At 41.5% G+C, this 17,888-nt stretch overlaps 1 protein-coding gene and 1 long non-coding RNA gene across 3 annotated transcripts in view; both read right to left on the bottom strand.

The window, feature by feature from the left end:
- Positions 1 to 17,888, bottom strand: part of NHS (NHS actin remodeling regulator) — a 247,089-nt gene that overhangs the window by 85,266 nt on the left and 143,935 nt on the right. The gene's annotated exons all lie outside the window — the stretch shown is intronic.
- The window catches only part of LOC146768799 (uncharacterized), a 43,225-nt gene that overhangs the window by 8,315 nt on the left and 17,022 nt on the right, over positions 1 to 17,888 (bottom strand). The window contains exon 1 of the long non-coding RNA XR_014956755.1: positions 4 to 17,888. This exon is cut by the window's right edge and continues 17,022 nt beyond it. This is a non-coding gene — a long non-coding RNA (uncharacterized LOC146768799). The remainder of the gene's footprint in view (positions 1 to 3) is intronic.

Genomic DNA, 17,888 nt, shown 5'->3' with positions numbered 1-17,888 from the left:
GACCTGCTAACTTTAGGAGTGAAAGGTGAGCTGCTGCTCCTAAGCAGAGACCTCATGGGTGTGTTGTGAGGAAGTGGTTTTGAAAGTTGGCCATCTTCATATCTATGGTTCCAGGTTAAACAGGTGATGACTGAAGCAGTGCAAGAGAGTGGTCAGTAAATATAAACAGAAATAGAGACAGCAGGCTATAAAAGAGGGACAGAACTTAGAAATGTTGACTAAAAATTTAGTGGCACTAGGAATTGGGGAAACATGTAGGAATCAGCAAGTCAAAGGTGGTGGAATTGTTATGGCTATTTTGACTTTCTTTACTGACTTTAATATGACTACAGCATCATGAGGAAATTCTGGTCTGTTTTCACATCCCCATAGTTCCAGAGGGAAGACCAGAGCTTTGATTGTGAGCCCAGCATTTCTGGAAGGCTCCTGCTCAAGATCTGACACAAGTCAGAAAGTTTTTCATATAGCTGCAAAGTATGTCTCAGAGTCTAGGGACATCACAGCATAAATTACTCTGCCTGGGCAGAAAAAGCAATTGTGCAGTTCATGCAATAAGCACTGAACACTCAGTCTCCTCCTGTTTATTGATAAGGAACAGCAAGCTGTACAGCACTACTTTTGTGCATGTCAATAAAATGATATGCAGGATGGCTGTTCTTAATATCTCCATTGTTTGCTCTTGCAATTTATTTTGTCTACCAGTTAAACACCTGATTCACAAATTATGCAAGGTTTGCATTGGGATTTTTTTTTTTTTCATGGAAACCTTTCTTTCTTTTTTTTTTCTCCATCCAGTTTCTAAGCTTTTTCTTTAACACTTTTGCCTCAACTCTTGGCAACACCTGGATCACATACTTAACTTGCTTTTTATCTCAGCAGCTTGTAAGCTTTAAACAACTGACACACTCCATCAAAGGAAGAGAAAAACCAAAACAAGAACCCTATTAACCTCTGTTACCCATATAAACTAATTAACTCTAACCCCTCCCCAATTATCCCTGGAGAGGGAACTGCTTTTATAAGCTTCCTGCTTTTTTTCACCCCTCCTCTTCACGGCTGCTTGCATTGGAGTGAGTGCTGGGGAGTGAGGCACTGACGTGCCCCCATCTGTGGCTGCCTTTGCAGCCCCGAGGGCTCTGCAAACACTGGGCTGCTGTGAGATGCTGAGCCCCACATCCCTGCTTGGCCATGGTGCCCTTCAGGTGCCTGGGGGAAGGGGAGAGGCTGCCTTTCACTGCAATTCTTGGTCACACCTGGTTGTTGAGTTCATGGTCAAGGGTGGTGACCCTTAGTTTCCGACCTCGGATTATATTTCAGGTTTTAAATAGGCTTCCCCTTCTGCTGATTAAAGCTTGTTTGTTCAAAGCAGAAGGATTAAAAAGAGTAATTATAATCCTGCTAATTTATGTGATTCTTCATGCTAAACCATGCCTGCGTGCATAGACATCTGTGAGCACACGTGCCTGGGATGGTTTTTGTGTGCATTTGTTTTAAACCTGTGCCAGCAATGAAGGAGACAAAGATTATTAACTGGCTGCTGTTAGTCCTCTCTGTGCCATATAATGGAAGAACACCATTGTTCTTCCTTTTTCATTAAGAACTAGCTAAAAGCAGTGAGTTATTTCAGGATGCCAAGCTCTTGCTTCTGAATTGTTATTCAACAAGTAACCTGATGCAAAAGGAAGGACAACTGTGGCTATCCTATCCAGCTCCACCTGACTTTTTTGTCATCTCTCTTACCAAGCAGAGTCACTGTTACACACTTCCAATGCACTCCATAATGAAGACACATAATTTGCATGTGGAAGTGATAACATGGACTGATTATATGCAGGTGAAAGGGGAAGTCTCAGCAAGAGTCCAATAAAACAGAAGGCAGCAAGTGGGGGGAAACCCTGTTCCATGCTTGCAGAAGGGATATTAATAGCAGATTATTAATAGCAGGTCTGGGGCTGTAACCATCCTAATCAGCATCACGCAAAACAAGTGCATCAATTCAGAGCTCAGAGCAAGAGAGTCAAGGTACAAGGGTCTCTCAGGTCTCTTGCTCACTCTGTTTCAGTTATTTTGTGCCAAGAAAGGTGTCAGACTAGTCCTGGGAATTGAGCTCCTCTCTGCAGCTGGATGGGGCAGACAGCCCGATGCAGGTCAAACAAAAACTCAAAGCATGATTTGCAGTTACGTAGAGGGGGTTTGGACTCAGTCCTAACTTGATCTGAAAGTTGCTTGAGGGACTTCTCAATACACTTTGTGACTTGGGCCAGGATTAGGATTTAGCAAAACTCCAGGTGAGCCAGCAACTGGATCTCAGGGGTCTGTGGTCACTCTCCAGGTGAAAACTTATGAAGCACCCAGTGCTGCAGGACATAGGTAGGGAGGGTGCAGATGGCTATGGCCAAAGAACAGAATCCAGTCAATCTCATCCTTACAGTGTTAATCATAAAAATATCAATTTTTCTAAAATATCCAGTTAGCACACTTTGAGGGGCAAACAAGTATTCAACTGGTATTTTTTCTCCTGACTGGAGCAGGCTTCTGAACAGGCTCTATGGAGCTCTACAGAATCCACAAAGCTTTACTTTTGATATTGTTGCCATCTCATTACCAGCTGAGCAGAAGTGCTGCAGAAACCTGACTTACCTTCTTTTTAGGGAGGAGTCAGGTTTATTTTATCCCAGGATGCATGACTCTTCAGTATTGCCACATTAGTAACTAAAAAAATAAGAGACTGTAATGTGCAGGCACTATAGAAGTGGCCTGCATTACAGGGAATCTGGCTTTAATGTGCCATCATGGCTGCAGCAAGTCTTTCCCTATTCCATCCATGTTGGTGAATTTGAGTGCTTTGCTTCTGAGGATGAAGAATTGAACCAAACCCAGGTGGATCCACCCAGCCCACATGAGAGCATTCCTTCAAAAGACAGCTGCCAGCCTATCCTCCCGTTTTTCTTCCTTCTTTCCTGTTGGTGTTTTCCCTCTCCTGCCCCAGCCCAGCCCTGTGGTGCTCAGCCAGCTGCTGGCTGAGGGTGCTGAGGGAGGGAGCAGGGTGGTCCTGCTGTGGTGCTACCACAACTGCTGCCTGCCTGCATGGAGCTCAGCACACTGGGCATGCTGGGTCTGGCCAAAGAAGCTCCCTTCCCTCCCTGCTCTGCAGAGCTTTCCCAGCTCTTCCCTCCTCCCTCTTGCAGAGCTTTCCTAGCTGTACCCATAAAACAGCATCCCCATCTTCTGATCCTCTCTCTGACTCCATATGAGAGTGCAGCAGCAGCAAAATTAAGGTTGCAGATTAGAAATTCTAAAAATTTTCAGCACTCCTTCCCCATCCTCCTCTTTAGGAAGCTGCTTTCAGTCACTTTATGTACTGAAAACAAACATGAAAGGAAAAACTCTCCTCTGCCTTCAGTTGTCAGAGCAAAAACCAGAATTCCCTGAGCTCTTTTCAGAAGTGCTAATATTCTCCCCTAGGCCTTCATTATATCGCACACAGATCTGCAATTCTCTGCACACAGGCAGGAAGGGAACAGCCTTAAAAAGTTGGGCTGCAACATTTATTTATTTATTTATTTATTTATTTGAAATAAAAACAAACATTTGCCAGCACCAGTGAACAGCAGATCACAGTGGAATTAAAAGGAAGTTTATGGTTCCAGCACTAATCAGACAGGTAATATTGGGTCAGTGTGATAGGGACCCCCCTTTCCTGGCTAAGAGTAAATATGACCAGTGGGTGGCTGGTCCTCTTCCTCCAGCCTGGCACCTGCATGTTTCACAGCAATTATGTTTTTGTAGGAATCCAGTTCTTCTTCCCTTGTTTCCAGCACAAATATCAAATTTTTCTGCCTCCTGCAACTGAGAAAAATGGTATGCTCCCTGTTCCTCATTCAAAGTGCCCAATGCATAAATTTCCTTGCTGTTCTCCCTGCAAATCATTTTGTCAATGGCACTTACACTTCCAGCCTCAGGAATACTGTTTGTTTGAAATTTGAAACTGGAGTTTGTTCAAAGTGAACAAAGAGTCTTAAAAATTTCAATTGGGAGCCATTTATGATTGAGGAGACCCTCCTTTAGTAGTTAGGTACCCAAAACATAGGGTAATTCAGCCCAAACACCAACAAGGACCAGGCAGTGGGATGAGCAGCCAGTGGGTGAAATTTCTCACTGTTCCTTCTCTCCTGTCAGCCTTTTATGAATGCCTGCATTATGTTTTAGCATATTACAATCATGGGTATTGACTAATGGCAGGACTGCAATGGCAGGACCCTCACGACTGGAATAACTCCAGCCTAGAAATGACATTTGTAACACACTGCCAACAGCCATCGACATCAGCCCCCTCAATTTCTATCACAGCTTACAGCATACAAGGATTTTTTGTCTCTCACTTTATTCACACTGTCTGAGAAAGAAAAAGGAAAAAAAAAAATCTAAAATGTTACTGTATTCAGCCCTTTTTAAAAGTCCTACCATGAAGCACCATTCTTCTTGGGTTTTTCAACCAATCTGGGAAGACATTAACCCTATCATACCACTGCAGGCATACAGTAGGTTTGGAAGAGAAGATTCATTTGGACTTCATTTGGTAGCCCAGAGCATCTCTTGGCTTTCTGCAAAGTAATGTGTGTTAGATGAGTCTAAAATGTCAGTGTCAACACTTCAGCATGGGGAACAGAGACAGGAGTATATGACTTGATGGCCTGATTTGAGCCAACAAATAAGAGTTCACAAACAAGATACACCATAAGACATATGCCTACACTCCCAGCAAGGCACCTACATCAGGGCAACAGTAGATGCTTCCAAGTTCTGAACATTTTTCACCTTCCTCTAAGAGCCCTGTGGCTAATAAATAGATCAATTGTCTTAATGTGATATATAAATGTTAGGATATCAAAATATAAGCCTATGTATGCTTAGGGGGAATCTACCACTTCTAAAAGCTGAAAGCATTTTTAGTGTTGTGACTCTTGATTCTGTTGTTTGTACCAGTGCTGCAAAGCACTGGTTAATTCTAACTCTGCCCAAAGGTCTGAGCCATTTGTCCACTGTCTGGGGCCCAGAGTTTGAGTGGTTTAGCATGTATTGGCATTGGTTCTTTTAGAACTCCTCACATATTAGAAAGAATAGTATAAACTATTCTGAAAACTTGTATTTTGCATATGGCTTGCTGCTGAGCATCTAGTAAGAGAGACAAGTTTGTTTATTTCCCTCACTGGAATAATCCTGATAAAATCAGTAAAAGTCAAGATACAGCCATGCCGTTCATATGGAAGCTGTAGTTCAGCTAGGAGTATAACACTGCATCCCTCAGGCTGTTTTCCAAGGCCAAAGAATTTTAAACCATCATTACAGCACTGAATGCATGCCATGCAACACATGTAATACACCCCCACACTCCCCTCCCTTTTCTTTTTGCTAGAGACAAAAATCTCACTGAAGCTTAACAAATAATAAATAATATTGTTTTCTGACCTATATTATTCCCAGAATATTAATCCTCCATTCTCAGAATATGTTCAAGAGATGGGGCATCAATAAAAGAATCTGTTTTTTTAGAAAACTACACTTTGGCATGACCACCTACCTAGAGAATATGGCTCAATAGATCATAAAGTAGCAATTATCATTTTCTTGCTCTTCTGTTAGATCAATTCTGGCTGACAACTGCTCTCAGATAGTCTCTTCAGAGTTGATTAAGTTTGCTCTTGCAGCTGAGTACAATAGAGTTAAGACTCACAAGCTGAAGTAATTTCTTTTTGTATATGAAGGCTGACTGTGGACTGAGGCAAAGTGGCAAAGTGGATGGTCTCTGAGGGCAACACACACACTGCTTGCAGAAGTGGAATGGCCCCTGTCCTTCTACTGACCATGTAGAGTCCTGGCCAGGCATAGTGGCTGCCACTTCACAAAAGCAATGGGCAAACAGGGAAGGTATTTCCAAAGAAAGGAGTGACAAGCATCTTTTCCCCCTGATGGAATTGCTGCTTTCAGCCTTCCAGGCTCCACAGGGTAGCAGATCTGCAGATCTCCCCATGTCAACTCTTCACCCAGCTTTGGTCCCATTTTTGCCAAAAGTCTTTACTTTTGAAGCAGCAAAAATAATTTCTGCTGTACTGCTGAGCAGCTTGAAACAGCAATGTTAATTAGTCCCACAGACCAGATTTAGCAAAAATGGACAAGCTTTCAGGCACGCAAGTGCTTCATATTTGATTACACTATTTTCTGCAAGTAGAACACAGTCAAATAAAATAATGCCCTTTAAAATGGGCAATAAATCCAATTAACTGACAGGATGTTAAAGGATAGGATGAGTAAGGGGAGATAAGGTAAAGTAATAAACTGTAAAACTGAAAAAAAAAAAAGCCCTGCATAAAACAAGATGGATTTTGAGGATCTCTCAGTGTGAAAGAAGTAACACAGACAAAATAAATGGTTTCTCTATATGTTATGGCCTGCTCAGTAAAAAAACCCTACATGGTTTAACAGGTACTAGTGGCAAAGTATGTCTGTCCAGTGGGCCCCCCACTTGTCAGTACTCAAAACTAGAGAGGTCTACATCATCAGGGGTGGAAGAAGCAGAAGCTGGATCTCAGAGTCAGTGTAGTGTCAAAGCTCATGCCAACTACCCATGTGCCATCACATCCCTGCTGTGAGATGTGGGCAGCACTGCCGAGGACCCACCAAAAGAAAGTTGTATGAACAATACTTCAAATGCTGTTTTTGCAAGGTCAGCAGCACAGGGCAATTTAGGGTGTAGCATGCACAGATACCCTTGCTGGAACGAAAAAACAATTCACATGTTTACTGCACATAGTGCACAGTTTGCTACCCAATGAAAAGGCCAATAGTCAAGATGTGATGGATACTCTTCAAGGCTGCCACAAAGGAAAACAGGCCCTTTTCTTAACTCTGGTACCACAGGCCCAGCAAGACAGCTTTATTTTCCTGAAGCTGAGGGTAAGATAGCTGTGATGTACCCAGCTGGCAAGGCTATCAGAGAATTTCCCCAAGGCAGAGTCTGAGCCTACAGACTCCACTGGGCAAGACAAACAGATGTACCAAGCACATATCGAGATCTCCATGAGTACACTAATCATGCTTTACACCATGTCTAGGAACAATCCCACTAAGGTTTTTGCAGGGATGCAATGACCTAGATACTTGCCAGCAATGCAGTAGAAGGCAAGGAATTATTCTGCTAAAGTTACCAGCAGGATACCACAGTCACCAGATCACCAAATCACCAGATGCCAGGTATGATAAATGAGCACAGCTCTTTACCTTCAGGTAAAGGGCAAGAGAAGAGGTCCAGTGAGAGGAGACGTACTTAGGAGAAATACTAAAGAAATAATCTCAGCATATCTTCATGTTCTCCTTATGCCAAAATTTCCTTCACCCTTCAGCTTCCTCCTTTTCCTCCCCACTGCCAACCACCAGCAAGGATGAAAATAATCAGGTTTATCAGATGAACACTATTGGCAAAAACATCTGTTTGCAAGTGTACCTTTTCAGCAATGCTAGGAGTTCTAGTTTCTAGGATTGAGTGTTTTTTAAAATGAAAATCTGCAAATCTGACACTAAAACTGAAATGAAAATAATTCACCTTTTATTGTCTCTTAGCATGACAGAAGATAGAAAAACAACAGGGTCAGCAACTGTCCTTATGCTGAAAAAAATAATTCCTGATCTGTCCCTTGCTTTTTACCTTTCATGTACCTGATAACTCTGCTCAGGGTATGCTGAAGACAGAAGATTATTCATCTGAAAGTTGCAATCCCTTAATTACTGCTAATAGACACCCAAGTGGATCTCATAATAATTAGTGTGGCTCTGTTAAAGTACTAGAGAAAATAGACTGCTTTACATGTAGGCTGCAGTACCAATATATTGACAAGGAAACTGCAAAATGACTTGAAAGCAGCATAGAGCTGAATCCTGCTCCATTTCTATTTCTGTCACTTCAGTGATGCTACAGTGAGATAGAGTGGTGTAAGCCCTGTTATTCAATCGTGAGACTGTTTTGGTTAAGATGCTGATTTAGTTAGATATGCTCATATTCTGCAGGGGATTCAGAACACCAGGAAAAAGGCCATCTATCATCCCAAGAGGGCCAGCATTTTCAGAATTCAGAAAGATTAAACACAGCAATGATAGACAGCTCCAATAAATATTTTTATACGGCAGCTTGCCACACAAATGGTGAAGTGTGGATTTTATTAACTAACTTTTAGTTAATTTACTGTCCAGTGGGATTCAACAATCAAGATGCTGCTATTTTCCTATGACTTTTGAAGCAGCAAAAATAATTTTTTGCTATGACTTAAAATACTGCAGTGGCAATGCTTAGGTTAAGCATATTCCTGTGTCTTTTAACAGTGTGAAAATGCTTTGGAGAAAAAAAAAAATAGTTAAAAAAGAAAAACAAAACCAAAGGAGAATCTTTCAGTTGTGTGTCAAACATTGATGTTGTTCCTGAATCCTCCTTAAATACTGTGGCTGAAATCCTCACTCCCATGGCAGCAAGGAAGGCTCTTCATGGGCTCATTGAATCAAAGAGTGGCCTGGGTTGGAAGAGACCTTAAAGATCATCTTGTTCCATCCCCCTGACATGGACAGGGACATCTTCCAATAGACCAGGTTTCTCAGACCTCCATCCAGCCTGGCCTTAAACATTTCACAGTTCTCTGGGGAACTTTTTCCATTGCCTCATCACCCTCATAGTAAAAGAATTTTTTCTTAGTATCTAATCTAAACCTGCTTTCTTTCAGTTTCTAGCTTCAGTTCTTTACTAATTCTTTATGGCAAGCCATAAGGTGCAACTGAAAACTCTTACTTGACTACAGACTATATAACAGAACACACAGAAGGACCTAATCTAGAAAGAGTGAAAATTTCAAAGTGCTTTGTCAAACAGACATGAAAGAGAAGCTGAGGCAGTTTGACTTCTATTTACCACTTTAAAATGAGTCAATCTTTTCTGCAGTAGTTATCTATCTATCTATCTATCTATCTATCTATCTATCTATCTATCTATCTCATTTACATTATAGAAAAGATTTATATATATATACAAATAAATATATGAGAAACTGTTTACATGTTCTTTTGAGAGTCAGAAACCCTACAATAATAAGCAGATCTAAACTTCAAACTTCTAAGTTTTTATTACCAAGAGTGAGAAATATTTTTTTTTAAGAAATGAAAGTCACAAAGGGCATGTCTGTCTCATTTTTCTTCCGCTCCAGTTATATACAATGCACAGCATGTGGCAGTTATCTGACAGTGAGATTCTTCAAGTTCTATAGACCACAGTGGTGAGTTTGAAGGATGCAAACAGCATGGCCTCAATTCATACTTGTTTTACTAATGCCTTGTGTCTATTTTTACAGCCTATTTGAGAATTCCTTGCTTTACAATGGTGACATAGTTTTAATTTACGGCAGCCAGATTCCTAGGAACATTGCTCCCAAGCAACCAGCATTTTGACCTCTGCACTTTCAGATAATCATAACCTTCTATAAAGTAAAAAAAAAATCAAGCAAACAACAAACCAAAAACCTGAAAAGAATGGTCATCCACAGAAGGAAAACTTCAGCAGTGTCTGTGTCTTCTCTTGTCTCCTAACACATTTAAAAGAGATGCTGTCCTCTCTGGGTGCATCTACAGTATTGTTTATTGTTTTTAAATTAAGAATATGGTTTGGAAGCAAATCTACCTGACAATTTCACTTGACAGATTTTGGGTCACATCTGAGAGTGGGAGATTTTGAACTGTATATTTTCTACCTTTAAATTAATTTGGAAGATGTCTCCCAGGTGTGCACTCTGTGTTCCCTGACCACGAATGGAGATGCAGCTCCCCAGTACCAAACTAGAGTTAGTTCACAGTAAATTGTCAGAATGTATATGGTGATAATATAAATTCACAGCACCAACTGGTCTTCTCCTTTTGCAGTGTGCTCTTGCTAATGTAGTCACAGTCTCTGAAACTAGTTTCTAACTTTCTCTACAGCCTTCCCTGGGAAGTGTCTGCTGTGTTACAGCTGGACAACAATGCCCTTGCTCCATCTGCAGGACCAGAGTGCAAAGCTGCTGGCATGTAGAAAGACTCAGTAGCCCCTTCCCTCCATATTCCCTCATACCCCTTTCCTGGCAAAACTGCCTTTCAAATAACAGAATCACAGAGCATGCTGAGTTGGAAAAGATCCATCAGATCACTGAGTCCAGCTCCTGGACCTGCACAGGAATCATACCATGTATCTGAGAGCATTCTCCAAACACTTCTTGATCTCAGACAGGCTTGGTGCTGTGACCACTTCCCTGGGGAGGCTTTTCCAGTGCCCAACCACCCTTTGGGTGAAAAACTTTTCTCTGATAACTAACCTAAGCCTCCCCTGACTTGTGCCACATCACAGCCCTTAAATATAACTTGATGGAAAAACAGGCCCTGAAGTTTCCATTCTTGGAGATATGCAAAAGCCGCTGGATACAGTCTTGGCAACTGGCTGTAGGTGTCCCTGCTTGAGCAGGGAGGATTGGACAAGATGGCTTCCAGAAGTCCTGTCTAACCTCAACCATTCTGTGAGCCTATGACAACCATTCTTTTCCAACTATGCCATAAAACTGAAATGTATAGCTCACAGGGCCAGAGGAACATGTCACCAAGCTCCCCATGGAACAGGTTTGAGGGCTCCCAGGGCTGGCAGAGTAACTTGCCATGACCATCACAAAAGGATGCTGCTAATGGTAGAAGAAACTCTATGACTGAAAACATTTGTCCTTGACTGGAACATCTTCCAAATCAAAGCTGTGACATTTCCACAGAAGCATGGTGCCCAGGGATCTCTCCAGCAGAAAATCAAGTATTGCAACTAGTGGCAAGAGCAGTGACTGCCTGCCTGGAGCTGGGAAGAAGCCACCACCAGCTCATGCTTCAGCTCCTGCCCTGCCCAGGAGGGGAAGCCACAGGAGGTGGCTGTGCTGATCTTCCCTATTGCTAATGCTGCCAAGGGTGTGGTGGGAAACAGCCCAGGAAAAGTATAGGCACAGCACGGTACTGAGGGGAAAATGCAGATTAATTAGATCTCAGAAAAAAAGAAGAGAATGGTGAGCTATTTATTGAGGGTCAGGATTTTTGAGGGAAGGAAAACAAAACCGTTTTGCTTATGCTTCAGAAGAACACAATATAAAACATATTTGAGGTTTGCGGCTAAATATCTTCTAAATTCACAATATAATTTTTACAGAGGTCAAATACATTTTTTAGAGATGAAAAGAAAACACAGGCTTAAACACTGCAGGAAAAAAATATCATTTCAACTAGTTACAGTAACAAGTGCTGGGCTGGCAATATCCTCCAGCCAGTACTTTTTGTCAGAATTGATCAAAAAAAGCATTTCAGATGGTCCCTCTGCAGCTTTTCCAAGCCTTCAACAGAAGCTGCCTTTTGTGAACTGCATAACCCATAGGGCAGCACAGCTGCCTTCCATATAAGCCACAGACTGAGATGTGGACATCATAAGAGAGAAATCTCCAAACGCCTCAAAAGCAATATAGTGAAAATAAACGTCCTTTAAATATATGGCCAAGCAGTGGAAATGCTCCCTAAGACATGCATTAAAATTAAAGAAATGCAGAAATAAAGCACATATTCCCATGCACTTTTGGACGAGGACTTTTACCGTCAGCCATAAAGTTTTGGTTGGGTTGGATGTAGCCAAGAACTTTCAGATGGATTTCTAAGTGTGCCATGATATAGCCAAGGCCTTCAGACTGTTTTATTTACTAATTAAATGGACGCTGGTAGGCTGAGTGCCAGTCTGTGCCATTACACAATTACACTAAAAGATGTAGAACTTTCATCACCCATTTGGGGTCTAACAGGCTGTTTCGCTTTCTTTACTAGTATTGGCTTATTATAGTAGGTGCTGTCATTAGGGTTCAGTCAGCCAGAGCTGAATTTGCAGCCAGTTCGACACAAGTATGTGTTGCTGTGTATTAATTAGGAAGTGCTGCGTGTACCGTGTGACCCGTTTTCCTCAGCTCTGCAATTAGCAGCTTCACAAAAGCGTCTTCTGAGGACCCGAACACAAGTTAATCTTCTGGGGGGAAATGGTAAAAGAAACAATCAGCAAAACATTTCAAATGGGATTTGAGATAATGCTGCCTAAATCTGAAAGGTCTCACGTCTATGTGGTTGCTTTTAGGACATTGGCAAAGTACCATGTCTTTGTTTCTGGAATAAAAATTCCAGCGGAGTACATTGCCCTTCATGCTTGCGACTTTCTACATTGTGGAAGCCACATACTCTGACCCAGCATGTCTGCATGCCTTATTATAGCATGAGATCACTCTCCTGCCTATAATTTGGAAGAGAAAACTTGTCATTCCCAGTCATATACCCACTGCACACAAAATTTGCTCCATCAGTTGTTCAAAACCTACCGAGAGCCAACCGTCTGAAGTTTCTCCAAAGGAAACTGTTTTCCCGCTGTGTTTGTGTGGTTTTCAAAATGCATTTGCCACTCTGGTTAGAGTTGGAGACAAGATGACTTCCAGGGATGTGCCTATTTCCCACCTCACTAAAGGGCACACTCAGTTTGCCATCCATTTTCCTCCTGCACTCAGTGTCTCCTGTGGCTGGTACCAACCCAGCTCATTGGAGACTGCAGGCTCAGGGACTCCAGCTACATTTAGTCTGGTTAGAATTTAACCTATAAACAACTACATTTCTCCAAACAAGCTGTTCTATGAAATTGGCTTTTACAAGTAATTTTCTATCAGTGTTGAGGGAAGATGGTGAAGATCAGCTCAGGTAAGCATTACATTTGGAGTCTGTCCAAATGAGATCAAACATTTTGAAGTTTTCCTCTTGTTGAAGTCTCTATTAGCTCTTGAAATTTCTGGCAGTTGCTTAATGCCTTCTGGCATGGTCTCCCCTCCAGCTGCATGCACACAATATCCTTGGGGGTTTCATGGGAGTTGCTTCTTTCTAGTACACTCTCAGGCCTACTATCTTTTACCCAAAGAGAAACACTTCGTGATGAACTTCTCCCTCAGTTTCAGCTGACATCATTGAGCAATGACTGAACATAAAACCAATGCTTAAATCCAAAAGTTAAATAATCTAGCTCAAGATTTCTGTAACAGTTTGGCACAAATTAGGTTGGCTCCCAAATTTACACTGTCTGGCTTAAGTCCTAGATTTTACAGACACCTGTTAGCAGCCATTAGCCACATCTTTGGCTTTTACTTCTAACACAGTGGCATTATTCCAAAAAAATTTCTCCAGCAGGTATCACAGATGGGCAATCACCACCTACCAACCAGATCAGTGTGAATACTGTGTGTGGTAACAGCTAGAATGAGGATTCGCTGTGTTTATCTGACATGATATTCTAGCTGACTTATCAATTCAGTTACTCTGACACTTGGCTAATGTTTCCTGCACAGGAGTTGTTTACAGCTCAAGAGGCAAGTGGATGTCATAGAATTATAGAAAATTTTGGGTTGGACTTGGAAAGGTCACACAAGTTCAATCCCACGCCAGGAGACGGAGTCCCCCAGACATGGTAGAGGTAACACAATATTCCTCAAATCTATGCAGAAAACACATTTCTCACTTCCTCCTGCTCTCTGAGGAGTAGCTTCAGTCAGTCGCTGTGACCCCAACCATGAAAGTGGCACAAACATGGGCAGAACTAGAACCAGCACTCTACTTTTCAGCCCCAGCAGAATTAAACAGAAGATTTAAAAAGTCAGCTGTCTTGGGATTAGATAGAGAATGAAGCAGCCTTGGTGAATTGCCACACAGTGAAATCTAGGTCTCCTGTTCCTTGAGGAGATCTTGTTGATGTCTAATGATATACAAAAACACACAAACTGGTTGTCCACCTGTGTAAAACTCTTCCTCAATCTCAAACTGCTTAATAGGTGTTCAGAAAGACTCACTCCCCTCCTCTGACATTGGCTGGATCCTCCTTTAGCAGATACCTTTTTGGTAACTGCCAGCAGGGGAGTAGTGAGTCAGAGGTAGAATCATGGAATCATAGACTGTTAAGGTTTTGTAATGGACCTTAAAGATCCCCTAGTCCCAGCCATACAGCCCCCTCATGGCATGGGCAGGATATCTCCCACAAAGGAATCCTGATTTTGAATTACTCCAGTCACTGTGTTTTCCTTTCCCTGGAAAACCTTTACACTTTCGCAATACAGAGGACAGAAACATAAATTATCTGCCTCATTATTACTTTTAGACATAGCTCTCAAGAAAAGCAACAGGAAAAAATCCTGACATTCCTCTCCCCCTTCCTACTCACCCTGGTAATGACCATCCACATCCTACTGAACCTAATGAAAACAATAAGTTTTATTAATTATGATTGTCAAAGTTGTGCTGTCAATAGTTACAGGGACTTTTCATGATAATCAGAACTGTGCCTAAGAGGGACTTTTGCAAATGAAGACATTGATATTCTGTAGTCTCTTACATCATCCAAAAATCAGATAATGACCAAATAATAAATTATCTAGATCAGAAGAAGAGCTGTGTCTGGGGAACAGGTGACCTACATGCACTGTATCATGTGTCTGGCCAGGAGACTATGTTGGTCTTGGGGCTACTTGATAATCTGAGCCCCTTGCTATGAGCAGCCTGAAGCTGAGTCCACCAGGTCTTCAGCAAAGGTGCAGGATGAATTTCTGTTCTCTTGCATTTGCTTTGATTGTCTTTAGTAATAACATTCCTTCCCCCATCAAATGTCCATAGATTGATTCAATGAATATGTCTTCAATGCAATTTGTTAGTAGCCTGCATTTCCATAAACTGCAGCAAACATCCTCACAAAGACAGTAAATAAAAGAGATACTGGATGCTCAAAGATGTCTCTTTGAACCAGAGCAATGACTATTGCCACACATGGACTTCTTCAACATGTTTTATCCATAATTCCCTTCTCTGGGTTATCCTGTTACCTCTCCTTAATACATTTCCCTTTCATTTTTTAGGAATACTCTATTATCTTATCTTTTAGAAATTTAGGTCACCCATAGTTATTGAAGACCAAGAATTTTTGATGTTGAGCACTACACTGTAATGATGCTTTATAAAAATAAAGCTAAAGTAAATCTATTAAACCTGCTGTCCAGCTCACCACTACCACAGCAGTATTCCCACTAATAAGTTGAATAATGGTTCTCCTAATCCATTGAAGAACTGTTCCACAGAGACTCAACAAGACATCTAAATGTAGCATTTGAAATTAATGTACACATAGTTTATTATTATATAATATATATCCTGAAAATCGTAGGATTTACCAACCAGCCTAGGTATCAACAAATCTGAAAACTGCATTCCCTGGTTTGGGTAGTAATGGTTTTAAAAGGAGGCCTTTTCTGAGGATTAAAAATCTTTCTAGTAGTTAAATTTAAAATTTTTGAAGCAATGTACCTGAATGCAAAAATAAGCTTGAATTCCCCACTGGTATCTGAACTCAAGCTACCAGAAATAAGACCATCAGTGTAGTAAAGCAAGCACATGTGCTGGCTGAAGGGCACATTTCCAAGGACATTAGCAGCTGATATTCAAATGGAATGGTCTTTACTCCCATGGCAACCACCATTTTTCTCTTTTGAAGCAAGGAAGTTATCATCCTGAATGTTCTGCTTATGAAAAGATTCTTCTGGTCTCATCCAAAGGCCACCAAGCCAACAGAAAGATTCTTCCACTGAGTAATTTGTTTTCTTATGTCTAGGGTTTTTCAATTGATTTGTTTATGAAAGATGGTGCTCACAGCTTTGTGGGCATAATTTCCAGTCTGCAACCTGTAAGAAACAAGACATTAAAAGGAAGCCTCTTCATCACCCACCATTCTCATATTTTAAACAAAAAATTCTCTGTGTATTTGCCTGGTTAAAATACTATTCATCAGAGTATGGGGATGCCCCATTTTGCAGAATAACTTGATTCAGTGACAACAGCTGACAGTGACCAAAAATTAAATGTTCCAGGATGAAGGCATTTACCTCAATGATCTTCTGCTTAAAATGACAAAAAATATTTTGTGTCACCACTCTTGTTCTTTCTCTGCTAATTTGGGCTTCCCATCAGGCCTTCAACAGAAAGCAAAAACCAAGAGGTAGTTCCTCAGCCACTGGATGTTGCTAAGATCTCTGCTAAAGTCACTGAAGCTGTGAAAATTTACACCAGCTAAAGATCTATCTGCAGGGCTCAAAATGCAGTCAGTTGTTGTCCCTCCTTTCCCTTCACCATGCAAAAAAAAAAAAAAAAAAATTAAACTTGTACCATAATTCACTCAATACTGTTGGGAAGATGAGAGAACAGAAAGGGAGTTCCTGAGATTAAACATTTGCTATCTGAGGCTTGGATAGAAACCCACAAAACTGTGAACAATCAGAATGCACCACATGGAAATGATGATGGAAAACCCCAGCGAATAAGTGTGCCAGCAACAGCAAAGCCTGTCTCTGAAGAACATATTATTGTAGGTTTTCTTGTCTTCTTTTTAATAAGAACTTGGTTGTTGCTTTTTCTTAATAAACATTTTCTTAGTTTCCTGGTTTTGGCTTTTTCTCTTCTCTCCATAAATTTCTCCCCTCCCTCTATAGTTCCATTTGTTCAAAGCAGAGATGGAATATTAGCAACCAGGCCAAAGACAACTGTAAAAGCATGCAGGTACACAGAACAGGCTGTGGGATGGATGGGATGAGTTCCTCCTTTTTTATCTTGTGGATCACCTGCTCAGCACTGAAATGGAGCTGATATGCTATATCTAAAGTTCCTCTCACATCAGGACAGGTTATGAAGTCTCCAAGCAGTGTAGCAAACTCCAGTGCACTCAGTTATCTGCGGGCAGAGCAGCTGAGCTGCCTGCACTGCTCCAGCGTGGATCCCATGGGAATTCCAGGGCAGAGACTGCACTGTGCAAACACAGCTCTCTCTGCAGCATAGTGCCAACCCAAACCAGCTGCTGGCTTGTCAGCAGTGGGACTCAGAATAATTCCCAAACCCCTGGAAATGTTCTCACTGCGTCCTGGGGTGAAATCAAGGTCAAGCTCTACCTGACAAGGCAGGCAGGCAGGCAGGAAGGAAGGGGTGATGCTTTGCAATCTAATGTTATAGCTGCTCTGGGTTGTCAGAGACCAGGACCTTTGGGTGTACCACCAAAGGAATCCTCCCCGTGTGGCAGCGGTGAGGAGTCCTTGCACCTATACAGAGTTTAGGCACCATAAAACTGAGTGAGCAGAAACTACAGGATTTATTTCACCTGCCTAAATGTGGGGCCTAGGTTCTTTCCATAGTCAAAAGAAACATGCAACCCCCCAGCAAAGTTCATCTCACCCATTTCAGGATGGGCTGGCTCACTCTTCAGAGGTGCTGTTCTTTCTCCACTGTCTCTAGAGGATATCTTACATACTTTTAGACAGCTAAGAAAAATGAAATTATTTCTACCCAGGTGTCAAAACTGGCTCCTTTTGTTCTTGAAATTTGACTAATGTGATTAATCAGAATGAACTGACTCATGATAATATTGGGAAAAAAAAGAGAATAATAGGAGTGAAGACAAGATAAAGGAATCCAAGTCCTCTCTGATGTAAAGGAATGAAATTTATGGTTACTATCTATACTGTCATTAGCAGAACATTATATTTCTATAAAGAAAGCTTTGTATTCAAGTTCACAAGATACAGAAAATGTGTCGATTGTGCCCAAAATGCCAGCCTAGTAATTTCCAGTCTGGTAGTTTTGACAGTCTTAATGAACGGGCTCAGCAAAAAACAAGGACTGGAATATAGAGATAGCTCTATTAGGTGGACTGACAGGCTCTTTGAGTAGGGCTGCGTAGGACCTGCCCTAGATATTCTCATCCA

This window comes from Lonchura striata, chromosome 1, assembly GCF_050655825.1.
Source record: "Lonchura striata isolate lonStrDom1 chromosome 1, ASM5065582v1, whole genome shotgun sequence".
In the NCBI taxonomy this organism is placed as follows: Eukaryota; Metazoa; Chordata; class Aves; order Passeriformes; family Estrildidae; genus Lonchura; species Lonchura striata.
This window is presented reverse-complemented; position numbering and strand designations above follow the sequence as displayed.